Raw genomic sequence first — 14,485 nt, 5'->3', positions numbered from 1 at the left:
AATCATGCGTTGTCCCCAAAGTATGGAATGAAAATAAAGGATAGAGAGTACCATAGAAACGTGCTTGTAAATGGGAGCACCTAAAAAAGAAGGTTAATCTATACTAATATAAAGAAATAAAAACATACGCAACTCCTATATGAGTTCCACCCGTTATGGGGATAACATGAAATAATAAATAACACTTGGGACATAAGCAGACTCTAACGTAAATAAAATAATATTATATGTTCACAAATCAAGCATGCGCATATCATGGCTCCTATCGGATTAGCTTCCAAAATTTTGTGAAATAGTGAATTTCACGTAATTAAGGTACCTAATTACATTATGCATCCCAATTAAATCAAGATTTTGATATTTATACATGCAATTTTAATACGTGAACGTACAATATGCTAAAATTAAATATATCACCCCCAAACAATTTGGGAGAAGTGGGTTAATGAAATAATTCAATAGCACAATTAAATTATGTAACTAACTAATTTTTATGATTTTTAACATTTTATAAAGAAAAGTGCGTAATTTACATCCTAAATGTGCCTAATTTTTGCAAATGTTTCCATCCCACCCCCAAACAATCGAACACTTTGTCCTCAAACTGTAAAGAGATAAGGAAACAATTTACCATAGAAACGTGGCAAAAATTAGCAGTACCTATAACAAAAATATTGTAAAGATGATATGATAACATGAAGCACAATTAAACTGTTACGTACTAACTAACATCAACTCTACTGGAGTAAACATGAAAGACAAAGGGTGGCAAAATATTTTGAAATGAAAGACCAAAATACGCCACCCCCAAACAAAATTGGAAAACTCTTTTTAAGTTTGAAAATTTTTGTTTGGCCTATACTCTAGAAAGGTGGTATTGTGATATTTACCTTTTTGCTATGTTAGAGAATTGCTTCTCTTCTTTGGCGAAAGTGCGAATTCAAAGTTTTTCCTTACTCACGATCTTCGTGTTCATATAGTTGGAGTAAGGATTCGAACCAACCTAAAGCTTAGGACAAACTACAACTTGGTTGTTGTACTCTTTAGGGAACGAGTGAGTAAGTTTAAATATGATTATATTAATACTAAATACTTGGTTTCTTTACTACACAAAAATTAAAAACATTAAGTTACAAAAATCATGCAACTAAGACACAATAAAATTTTACTAAAAACAAAGGTGGAGAGTTAATCCTCTTCATGTGAAGATAACCTTTGTTATTTGATTTTAATAAGTTCATTATTATCTTCCTAGAACTCATAGACAAGTCCTAATAAAAAAAAACTTAATCCCTAACATATATGACTCATCTCTAAGCTCATACATGCTAGCATGAGGAACCAAAGCAATGACTTATCTCTAAGCTCATCACTTTGATCCCTAACTAGACACTACATCAACTATCATTTTGGGATAGGATGTAGGTCTAGTTGTTGTTCCTAAACAACTTACTAAACCAAACAACAAAGATTTTCCCTCACATGAGTTTTATTAACTCCCCAAAAAAGGAAAGTTAGCTCATGATCCTTGGGAGAACACTAAAACAAGTGTGGAATGTAAAAAGAGAGAGAGAGAGAGAGAGACAAGAAAAAGAAGAAAACTATTTATTTATATACTCACTTACATGAAGAAGTGAGAATTTTTCAAGAGGAACACAAGGTTTCCTCCATTAAAACTATTACAAGCTATTTCTTACCAAAATAAAAACTAAATAAAAATCTAAGACTAATGAACTAAAATAATACAAGGTAAGGAAAAGAAGTCAAGGGAGTAAATGGAGTGTCCCCCCTTGTTTTGTTTTCTTCTCCATTTGAGAGAAATCTCATTTTCTCCCACGTGAAACATCAAACCACATTTACTTCATTTTTATCCACCACATTAAAACAAAGTGACACCTTGCCTTTTTTGTTCACTATTAACACCTAATCTAATTAATTACATGCAAGGTGTCAACTTTGCACCAATAATTTGTCATTTTTGTCTTGACATGCTCCATGATTGATGACTTATCTAATCTTGCGTGCCCGTATAGTGGGTCCATGTGCAGTCCAGTGGCAGTCCGGTCTTTGGGCAATTTTACAACTTCCCGCCTATACGTAGAGTTCATCGCCCTGATTGTCTGAGCAGCTCACTTGTCGCATTCGGAGTCCTGGTTCAAGAGGTTGGAGCTTCGGAAGTTTGATGCTTCTGTGCGGATTTGGAAGAATTTATATATACGTCGTTCCCCGTGCTTTATCGTAGGTTTAACCAATATTTCCATGTTTATTGTGAATACCTGCAAAATTATGAAAACATATTTATTTCATGATTATTAAACACATAATTAACCAAATTTATATGTCTCAATGGGGTTTCATAATACACTTTTGGGTGCTTATCACACTACCCCCAAACAGCACTTTGCTTGTCCTCAAGCAAAGAAGAGACATTAAAACAGATAAGTGGCCAAAAATGTGTAGTCCTAACTAATTCTCGTTTCGCAGAGTGCGGTTGCATTGACCATATGCAATAAGGCCTTAAACCACTAGGAATTCTCTAGTGGACGAGTTATAGCCTCGTAAGACTTTTTTAGAGAAGATACTCACAAACTTCATTTATACTACAACGACTCAGTGATAAAAACTAGTTTCCTAAATTAATCTCAGATATCAAGACATCTCCTTAGCAGGGAACGAGGATTGATTTCTTTGAATCTCAAGTTAATATGCATCCAATAATTAAAACATCTACATATGATAATGCATACAGTGAACTTGCATTGAAATGTACTAGCAGGGTCGTTTCTAGATCCTTTGGAGAGCGTACCTAAATGGGTTCTCACAGGTATGTGTCGAAACACAATTCCACTCAAAATTTTACCACTCAGGTTTTGTTAACTCCATTGTGCAGTGGGCACACATTTCCTCACATCTCAATGACAGTCAGATGAGCTGATGTCGATCAATCATGTCTACTACTTATTATCACACCACCCTACTCCTAATTGAGCTAGAGGTCTTTATTAGGTATTGTGGGGCTTAGGTGATAGTGGACAAGAAAATGGAAATGGATAACCAAAATTTATGAGTATGAGAGAATAGGGTCTTTAAGATATTTATACTAGAGAATTCCTTGTTTTCTTTCCTTCTTCTAACTGAGTTTTCCAACCTTGTTCTTAAGCCTCTGGATATGATTTTTTTTTTTTTTTTTTTTTTTTTTTTTTTTTTTTTTTTTATTGCTTAAGAACATGATTCTATTTTTCTTTCCTTAAGCAAGTAACTGACTTTTATTTGGGACAAGTCTTTATCTTTATTTTTCCACATTTCATCCTATTTCTCATACTCCTCACTTAGGTAGGTTCTTTTATTTGGTTTAATAGATGGGTAAGGAATTTTTGGTGAAAGTGAAAGGTTTGATGAAAGGTTTAGTGGAGTGACTAGTGGTAAAATTTGTAACAGGTAAGAATTTTTAGCTATGTCGATCCAAAGAAGGCTTAAATTCTCGCCTAGGGTTCGGGTGGTGATCAAGTAAGTAGACGCGTGATTTTCTCTAATCGGAAAAACTACTCCTCTGTGTCATCACACACAAATCACTCATGTCAAGGCTTTTGGTTAGATTCTCACAGGATTTATAGTTTAAGTAACTAACCGTTGGTTCTAGAAACTTACTGCTATGACAATCAATGAGACTCAATGCATGAATGTTCATGAAAAGATGTATAAACTATTGCATACATATTATCTTAAGTTTCTTAAAACAAATCCTAATTCGGATACTAATGTGAGATTTCTAGACAATTTTAATCATTGAAAAGGAAACAAGACTTTGTCACTAAGTATAATTATTAACAAGAAAATAAAAACTATATACAGGTTACAATATGCCTAATTTTTGCTCTGTGGGTTTAAAAATACCCCAATGAGAATGATGCTTAGTCCTCAAGTATCAATAAATAAAGAGAGAAATTACTTGAAACCGTGGAGCAAAAATTAGGGCTAGATTCTTTGGAACAGAAAGGTTGGAGAACATAATATATTATTCGGAAAGAAACAATAAATGTTCAATAGCACACCTAAACATAGCACACGGAATAATGAAAGACAATAAAGACACCTAAACATAATTTTTAGCTAGATATATGTACAATGACAAGCTTAAATTTACCATCCAGCGGGATGTGTAGGTCTGGCGTCCTTAATAAGGAAATGCATTTCCTTAGCATCGCGACAAAAGATAATAGTCTGCCAAATTTCTGCCCATTCTTTGTCTCTAGATTTCCTCAAATGTTTCTTCATATTTTCATCCTTCGGGTAACAACGAACATGCCTCAAATACTGAGCGGGACGCTTCCATTGCCTAAACCTTAATGAACGAATGATTCTGTTTGCTGGGCACATAGAATCTACCTTGACCCAATCATGAAAAGTATCTACAAATTGTGGGAAATGTGTCTTCATGATTCGCGCAAGCGATTCTGAGTAAAAAATATATCGATCCCGAAAAAAGTCGCGAGCTCGTTTGAGGTTGGAAATTTCTGACCCTAATATGTTAAATAATGTATGACCTTGAGCCAGTGCAGTGAATACTATGCAGGCAGCCTCATTGGCAGTAGAAAAATGCTAATCTCCCATGATGTTCAGGAGTACAAACAACATCGCAATCCCCATGTTCATGGTCATACTTGCTAAGGGAATGGTGATGTCACGCCATGGCACATGTCCAGCTCCTTCTCGTTTAATCTCAAGACCATCACCGTTATTTTCGCGAAACACTTGCCACTGAAAGGAACGGTAAGAATTATGGTAGATGTAATGCCATGATGCGGCCGGTTCGTGATATGGAAGATCCAAAGTTAGGGCAAGCTGTTGTTCAGAAAAAATATGATGTGTGTCACTAACTAGGATTGTGAACCCGTCTAAGTAGAAGCCATGTGCATGATTGAATGCTGGTGTGTCCTCCATATTAGCATAAAAGTATGCGGCCAAATTCGCAAAATAAGTTTGGTCAGGTTGAAGAACTAGGGAAGACCACCCAATGTTATTGATGTAGTCACGGAAGAGATGACCATAAGTATTAGAATCCATCATAGACTGAAAGGATTGCTCAGGAATGAGTTTTGGAGGTGTCATGTTTGATGAAGATGCAATGTTTGATGAAGATGCCATGGTGGATGAAGTAAAGAAATGGGCAATGAGAAAGGCAACTGGATGGATAAATGAGTATGTAAGAAAATAAACCCTCCTGTAATGACATTGAAAATCACATGTTAAAATTAGTTAGTCACAATGTAAATGATTCTAGCAAGCATTTCTTACAAAAGATGACACAAAGATAAGAACAAAATTAATAATATTAAAAAAGTAATAATATATACGATTATTTATTTATTCACTTAGTATTATTATTCCATTTTTATTCAATAAGAAAATCATGGATTATTATGATGCTCTTGGAGACGATATCGCGGCACCACAGTGTTTAGTTCTTCAATTTGTTGTCTGAGCTGCATATGAATGTCCCCTTGGCTGGCAGAGAGTGTAGTTTGATTCTCCATTAAGAGAGCGTGATTTTTCAAGGACTGAGAATGATTTTCCAAGATTTCCTCCTGTTCAACATCATGCATTGCTTGACGTTCTTGGAATTCCTTAAGAGTTGTAATAATGATATTCTGACGAGCGTATAGTTCTTGCATGCCGTGATGAAGAAATTGAATGCCTTCCATGGGATTAAAAATGTTTATCATGGCATTTTCATCAAAGAAATGGTCAGGGTTTGAGCTTGGGTCATTATGTTCATCTGTCAGAGTATCAGGAGTCCAAAAACCAATGGAGTAGTCTGTTTGGAGTACACTAATATGTGCTCTTTGAAGTGGTGTTTATGGAGAAATTACTGGATAACCCCAACACATCATAATTTGCGTGACTAAAGTAGGTAGAGGTAGAGGTGCTGACTTTCTTGTTTTCCTTGTGATCACGTTCCAGAGGTGTTAGATTAGACAAAAATCATCCCTTTGAGTCTGCAAAACCCAAAGTAGGTGAAGTTGAGACTTTGTGACTTATGATTGGTGAGATGTACCTATCACATTGTGTCCCAACTAGTGGAGCACAACTCGTTAATTCTGTTTCAAAGAGCGTTGAAGAACAACGTGATGTCTATTTCCCACTTTGCCATGAGATATGGTAGCTCTTAGTAAAGTTTTGACGGAATCAAATGATGACTCTGGAAAAAGGAACTCCTGGGAATTCATTGGGATCTGAAGTATGTCGGAGATAATTTCCCTAGTCAATTCCAATCGTCGTCCATAAACATTGAAGTAGAATTTTCCATTCTCAGGTCCTATAAATTGGTAGAACATCAAAACCAATTCTCGGGAATAACCAGCTGCTGAATGATATAGAAGAGGCGTCCATCCCCCGACGCATACAATTTCGGTGTCAAAATAAGGAGAAAACCGGCCATCTTCAAAAACTTTTAGGTAGTCTTTCTTAGACATTATTTTTCTTGGTTGATCCATTTGGTACTATTACGGAGGGAAGGATAGTGAAAATTGTTTGAAATGAGAATGGCTGAAAAGAAGAGATTTATAGCCAATCTATGAGTCTGTACCAATCTGGATTCCAAGTGTAGTTAATGACCCATGTGATTATGAACAACAACAATGGGGATCCACAGTAAGTCTTGTCATGCCAGATTTCCAAAAACAATTAATGAGATGTTTCAATGTTAGAAAATACGGAGGAAAGTTTCATAGGGTAGTTAGACTTACACGTAATTTCAGAAATGATGATCAGACCTCAGTAATAGCATATGGATAGAATAATCAAGCTGCATGTGTGACAAGTGTTATGCGTACCTTGTAGCGTGCACGATCTTCTCTGAACACCATGAGTATCGATTTAATTATTTTGGTGAGTTTTGGATGGTGTTTTCTTTGGGTTATGGTTTGTTTTATTATTATTATTTTTTTTTTGTTTTGTTTGTTTGTTTTTTTTAGAGGAAAAGACAAGTAATATACACAAATATTTAATACGAAACGTCTCCATTTAATACGTAACCCGTACAAATGTGTGAGAATTATTTAACACACCATACTAATTTACAAAACGACATACGGAAAGAGAGATGTCGGTTACATAAATCTAGATGTTCTGGATCATGTTATGCATGAGTGACAGCAGAACAATGATAAACACTGTTATCACGAATACTGTGATAGCCCATTCGCGTTGCTCCTTTTCCCATCGCTCGATTGGCTTCATTATGTTCAAGAAAATGAGAATTTGTGAAGAGGAATTTGTGAAGAGTGAGAGAAGTGGATGAGTGAAAGTGGAAAAGGAGAGTTGTATTTATAATTAGAATTCTGGCCGTTGGGCATCTGACCGTTTGGATCAGTCTGTTGGGTTCTGACCGTTGGGCTTTAAGAGTAGGCCCAATGCATCAAGGAACAAACTAATATATTAAGAAGTACAATAATTGCATAACATAAATAATTTCTCATTCAAACCGTCTGGAGATACAAAATTATGAGAAATCAAATGATATATAACTTTTATCGCTAAAAAAATAAAAATGCAATGCATAAGGGAAATAAATGACATAGTCATTTCTAAGCCAAGGGAAATAAACAGCTACTGGGAATCCTCAGGGTTAGCAGAAGATGAACTAGGGTTTCTACTTCATTAGCTACGACAAACTCCTGGCTGAGCTGACTGGTCTGGAATGTGGCCTAAAGACTGTAGCAGTTGATCTTGGAATTACTACTGATTTGCCATCATCATTCTCTGGAAACGGCCTTGGCGATTTCGCATTTCTTGCTAGAAGTCATTTTGGGAAGTAAGCATCTCTTCCTGATGAAGAAACATCCTGCGCATGCTGATATTCATGTGTCTTAAAGCTTCCATGGGAGTGCTGATTCGGCGCATGATATCCTCATTAAAACAGTTGGGTGGTGAAGGAGGAGGAGGAGGTACGTTATCACGCTCAATATCATCTCTAGCTACTGGGTCCCAGTGGTCTAGAACACAAGTCTCAAAAATTCCAAAATTCTCGAAAGACCTTGTTGGAATGAAAGGAGTAGCAGACTGGAATCCTAAGTTAAGCATAAGCTGAGTAACAAGTACAGGAAGAGGAGCTGACCTATTTGACACAGTCGTAAGAACATGGCCCAGGAAATGGACCATACAGAAAGTATTCTTCTTCTCCTGGAGGATCCATAGCAGGTGCAAGAATGTCTTGTTCATGTCAGACGTCTTTGAAGTTCCAATAACGTTGTAAGCCAACCATTGAGTGACGGCTAGTTGGTTTCGTCTGAGTGAGTGCTGGTACACGCAGTTCGAGCCATTATTATACTCTCCCTCGAGAAGCGTGTCAAACATTAAGTCCATCGTAGTCGGATACTCTGATAACAACAGGGTCGGACTATCTGAGTTTATCGAAATCTATTATGTATTCGATATTAACTCCAACGTGAGTTCACGTTCCAACCCATCCGCAGTAATCCAAAATTCATCACCCCGGAAACCACCATTGTTGTAAAACTTTAAAACCAAATCTTCCGAGTAATTAGCCGGCACCTTGTGCAACATATTTCTTCATCGAAAAAGGGATGAAACATGCCCAAATCGAATAGATTTTTGAAATTTCTCTCAACTGTGATTCGTCTTCGTGCTGTCATAGAGGGATCTAGATGATTTTCTGAGGGTGGAAATTGCTAGGAGTGTTGGAGGAGATGGTGCTGGAGCAAGGGGGTTTGAATTGGTGGAGTTGTGCCCGCATGCGTTGGTGAAAATCAGGCCAAGGAAGCCGCGTGCGCGAGTTGAGCGGGAGGGGGACCAAGATCCGGATTTTGGGGGGCAAGAAAAGTGAGGGGCTGACGCGTGGTGTGGCCCGCGGGTTGTGTTTTGTGACCGGATCCGTGATTTTGGATCAAGTCCAATTTTTGGCCCAAGCCCAAATGATTTCCAGAAATTCCCCTTATGTCCCGAAATGTTCCGAAATTTCAAACCTAGAATTTCGATTCGTTTTAACTCCAAATTGAACAAATGAGATATCAAAACGATCGGCATTAAAAATGCCATCTACTGGAATATGACATAATCACATTCAAACCTTTTTTTATTTTTTATTTATTTTTTTTTATTTGGGGGGTTTATTTATTTACAAATTATATATACAAATGTACAAGGGGAGATGAACGTGTTAACAACACCGGATTTCAAGAAGAAAATCATTTATGTAATATGAGGCAACTGTCATGTCAGCTCTGGGGCGAACCCAACTAGCCAAATTATGGCTTAACCTTTATGTTTTGGGGGCCTAGGGTTCAGGACGGTACCATCTCTGACCAATGTGAAATGGTCTAATAATAATATTACCCTTAGTACATATGGTATAGCCTCAAACCGCCCCGAAATACAGTCACATAGAAAACCGATCGGGGTTGGCCTGGTGAAATCCATTGCCTGTGCGGACGAGGGACCATCCGATGTTGCATATCACGACTCTCTTTGTGCACAACACTTAGTGCAAAGGTGAAAATAAAAGACATGAGTATAAACAAGTTGAGTCTTTTAACGTCAGATCCTCAAGACGAATGTGAGTCTTTTAACGTCAGATCCTCAAGACGAATCCCAACCTGTGGGAGCAACGGGACAACGATGAAGTTTATCCTGCTAAGCTGGTGTCAGACAATAATATACCTTATACCGGCTCATATTGGATAGTAGATCAAGACCTGGACAGAAAGGTGTTTGACAATTCATACACCACCCCATCATTTTCGCCCGTCGCCTTCGAGCAAAAGTACTACGACCATTACCTATTCGAGATGGGTGAGATTTACACCAAATGATGAGCTGAAGTTCCCGAGGAAGAGAATCGAAAAGGGAAGAAAAGGAAGGAGTTGAAATTTTTGGTACCTATTGTTTACCAGAAGGCACGTTTACTCAATTAACAGAAGACATTTATACTCAGTTCTGAATAGAGTTTTTGTGGACTAAGGTTCCGGCGCTTGCAACCACACACTCTAGGGATTTTTAGAAAAGAAAATAGAAGAGGGCCCGGCTACCCTAATGGCATACTTTCCCTGTTTATATCACATGGAAAGAAGTACACAAGTGAATCTATTAGTCTGTGTAGACTGGATCTTTGAGAAGAGTTCTTCGACATCTGGAGAGCGCAACTCATGATAATATTTTACGTGTTGGCTATTTACTTGAAATTCGCTTTCATCATTTTTGTTTTTCAAAGATATAGCCCCATAAGGGGTGACAGCAGAGACAATGAAAGGACCAGACCATCGAGTTTTTAATTTTCTTGGAAAAATGTGTAATCTTGAGTTGTATAACAAAACTTTTTGACCAACTTTGAAATATTTTCTCAATATGTGCTTGTCATGCATTCTTTTCATGTTGGCTTTATAAGATTTCGAGAGATCATAGGCATCACTCTGAATTTCCTCAAGCTCATTTAACTGCAATTTTCTCTTTGCGCCTACCGCATTAGTATTATAATTGAGGCTTTTGATGGCCCATAGAGCACAATGCTCAAGTTCAACCGACAGGTGACAAGGTTTTCCAAAAACGAGGCGATAAGGAGACATCCCTATAGGTGTCTTAAAAGACGTTCTATATGCCCACAAGGCATCAGATAATCGTAGAGACTAGTCTTTTCTAGATGGATTAACAGTTTTTTCCAAAATAGATTTGATCCCTCTATTAGAGACTTCTACTTGGCCACTGGTTTGAGGATGATACGGAGTTGCCACTTTGTGCGTGACTCCATATTTCTTTACTAGTGATTCAAAAAAATTATTATAGAAATGTTTTCCCCTATCACTAATAATAGCTTTTGGAACGCCAAATCGAGAGAAAATATTTTCTTTTACGAAAAAAATGACAGTTTTATAATCATTAGCACGACATGCTAATGCCTCAATCCATTTTGACACGTAATCAACTGCTACCAGTATGTAAAGGAAACCATGAGAATTTGGAAAGGGACCCATAAAGTCGATGCCCCATACATCAAAGATTTCCACAATTAAAATGGGATTTAAGGGCATCATATTGCGTTGAGTAATGCGTCCTAGCTGCTAGCAGTGGTTGCATGCTTTGCAATGCTCATGTGCATCTATAAATAGTGTTGGCCAATAAAATCCACATTGTAGAACCTTGGCCGCTGTTTTCTTACCACTAAAATGACCACCACAAGATTTTTCATGGCAGAAGGATAACATGTCATTATGTTCCCAGTCGGGAATGCAACGACGGATTAGTTGGTCGGAACAATACTTGAAGAGGTAGGGATCATTCCAAAAATAAAATTTCACAGTGGATAAGAACTTTTTTCGGTCAACATGAGACCAAGATGAAGGGACTTCCTTGGTAACTAAGTAATTTACTATGTTAGCGTACCAAGGGGACGAAAAAATAGAATATAACTATTCATCCGAAAAGGAATCACAGATAGGTTCTGTATCAGTATCAATATCACTGACAAGTCTTGATAAATGGTCTGCAACCACATTTTCGCAACCTTTTTTATCTCTAATATCTAGAGTAAATTCTTGCAAGAGGAGAATCTAGCGGATCAACCTCTGTTTTGCATCTTTTTGCTAATAATAGGAAACGGTTACCGCATGGTCGGGTGTAGATAATTGTGGAAGAACCCACTAGGTAAGGACGAAACTTATCCAAGGCATATACAACGGCGAGAAACTCTTTCTCAGTGGTGGTATAGTTACGTTGAGCTTCATTAAAGGTTTTATTCGAATAGTAAATGACAATTGGCTTATCTTCTCGGCGTTGCCCTAGTACAGCTCCAATAATATAGTCACTCGCGTCACACATTAATTCAAAAGGTTTAGACCAATTAGGTGGTTGAATTATGGGAGCGGTAGTTAAGGCGGATTTTAAAGTCTCAAAAGCTTGTTTGCAATTGAAACTGAAGTAAAAAATAACATCTTTATGCAAGAGATTGGTTAAAGGTCGAGCAACCTTTGAGAAATCTTGAATAAATTTCCTATAGAAACCTGCGTGTCCTAAAAATGCGCGAATGTCGCGAACTGTTTTTGGTATAGGAAGTGAAGCAATTTTTTCTATCTTAGCTTTGTCAACTTTGATTCCGTATTTTGAAACGATATGTCCTAAAACTATTCCTTTTTTAACCATGAAATGACATTTTTCCCAATTAAGAACAAGGTTTTTCTCTTCACAACGTGTAAAAAGACATTTTCAAGATTTGATAGACAGCTATCAAAAGAATCTCCATATATTGAGAAGTCGTCCATGAATACTTCCATAAAACGTTCAACCATATCACTGAAAATGTGAAGCATGCAGCGTTGGAAAGTACCAGGTGCATTGCAAAGGCCGAAAGGCATTCGTTTGTATGCAAATGTACCAAAAGGACAGGTGAACGTAGTCTTTCCTTGATCAGCAGGATCTATGACTATCTGAAAATATCCTGAATAACCATCAAGAAAACAGTAATATGCATGACCGGCTAACCGTTCAAGCATCTGATCGATGAAGGCAGTGGAAAGTGATCCTTACGAGTTACTGTATTAAGTTTGCGATAGTCAATGCATATTCGCCATTTCATTGGAATACGAGCGGAAATGCATTCATCTTTATCATTGCGCACTACTGTAATGCCAGATTTCTTTGGAACGACGTGTACTGGACTCACCCAAATACTATCGGATATAGGGTAAATAATACATGCATCGAGTAATCTTAAAACTTCCTCCTGTACCACATCTTTCATGGTTGGGTTTAGACAACGATGTGGTTCACGCGACGTCTTAGCATTTTCTTCAAGATGTATGCGATGGGTGTATACATTAGGGTCAATGTCCTTAATGTCATCGAGGGAGCATCCAATAGCAGAACGGTGTTGTTGAATGATATCTATTAAATGGGATTCTTGATCATCAGTCAATTGAGATGATATAATAATTGGATGACTACCATCTGGATCAAGATGTACGTATTTTAATTCCGAAGGAAGAGGTTTTAAGTCAGGGGCGGGTGGAGTGGGTATTAAAGATTCTTGAGGAAAGTCATCGTCCATAGAGTAAACAAATTGATGTTCATCCAATTCGCTGGACATCACGGTCGTAGGGTCAAATAATGGTATTGACTCTAATAATTTATTTACTTCTTGTGTATAATCATCGTCCTCAAATTCAGAATCGCTAAAGGAAAGAAATTGGTATACTTCATCTTTAGGAAAAGTGTTTGTTAAATACTCTTACACAATGCTCTCAACCCTGTTCACCTTACCATCAATGTCAGGCTCTGAAATTTGTTTCATCATCTTAAACACATTTACCTCGACCGAAAGATTTCCGAAAGACATGGTCATGGAACCATCCCTACAGTTAATAAGAGCATTAGCAGTTGCTAGGAATGGACGTCTTAAGATGATAGGAATGGAATCACATGCAACTTCAGTATCCAAAATAACAAAGTCGACAGAATAGAAAAAGTCTTGGACTTTTACAAGAACGTTTTCCACAATTCCTTTTGGATACTTAATGGAACGATTGGCTAATTGTAAAGTCATGGTGGTGGGTTTCAGCTCATGAAGACCTAGTTGCTTAAATAAGTAATATGGAAGTAATTTCACACTAGCTCCTAAGTCTAGTAGTGTAGTAGTCGTATATTTGTCACCTAAGGTGCATGGAACCGTTGGTCTACCAGGGTTCTTGTATTTGACTATACCATTGTGTTCGGTGATGGATGGAAACTGCTCGTTGAGGAATGCTTGTTGAGGAACATTAGTTCTCCTTTTTGTGGTGCACATATCTTTCAGAAATTTTGCATGTTTTGGCAATAGCTTTACGGCGTCGAGAAAAGGTAAGTTGATTATCAAATTCTGAAAAGTCTCTCGAATTTCAGCAAAATTCTCATCAGGTTTATTCTTTGCCAAGCGTGCAAGAAACGGTGCCTTAGGGCGAAATTTGACAAAGGGGTCCGCTTGCTTGTTTCCTAAATTCTGAGATGTTGACTTTGTTGTATTTAGTGAATCCTCCGTAGGTTCATTATTGGAAATAGATTCATGTGAACCGTCGGATTTCTTTGGTTGATCATCTGGCATACGTATTTGATTGTCTACAATTTTTCCAGATCGAAGAGTAGTGATTGCGTGCACCTCACCTTGGTTGGGAGTACTTGTACCCGTTGCATTGGTGAGTTCAAAGGTAGTGTTTGCTGGCTTAGGGTTTGGAACTGCTTGTCCAAGAAACACGCCTTTCTGACTCTTTTCTTGCGCCAATTATTAAAGTGATTGTTAGATAGACGTTAAAATTTGAGATTGTTGGTTCATGTAAGCTAAGAAAGTCTCACTTGTCCTATCCGTAACGAGTGGCGCAGGTTGTGCAACAGGTACTAGATCACGATTATTACTGAGAAGTTGTTAATTATAGTTAGGATTTGGATTGGTTGGAACAAGGCTACGATTGGTTTGATAGTTAGCATCTGAAGTATTTTGAAATTGATT

The sequence above is a fragment of the Coptis chinensis genome, chromosome 1, assembly GCF_015680905.1.
Source record: "Coptis chinensis isolate HL-2020 chromosome 1, ASM1568090v1, whole genome shotgun sequence".
Classification (NCBI taxonomy): domain Eukaryota; kingdom Viridiplantae; phylum Streptophyta; class Magnoliopsida; order Ranunculales; family Ranunculaceae; genus Coptis; species Coptis chinensis.
The sequence above is the reverse complement of the archived record's forward strand: the minus strand, read 5'-3'. Positions refer to the sequence as shown.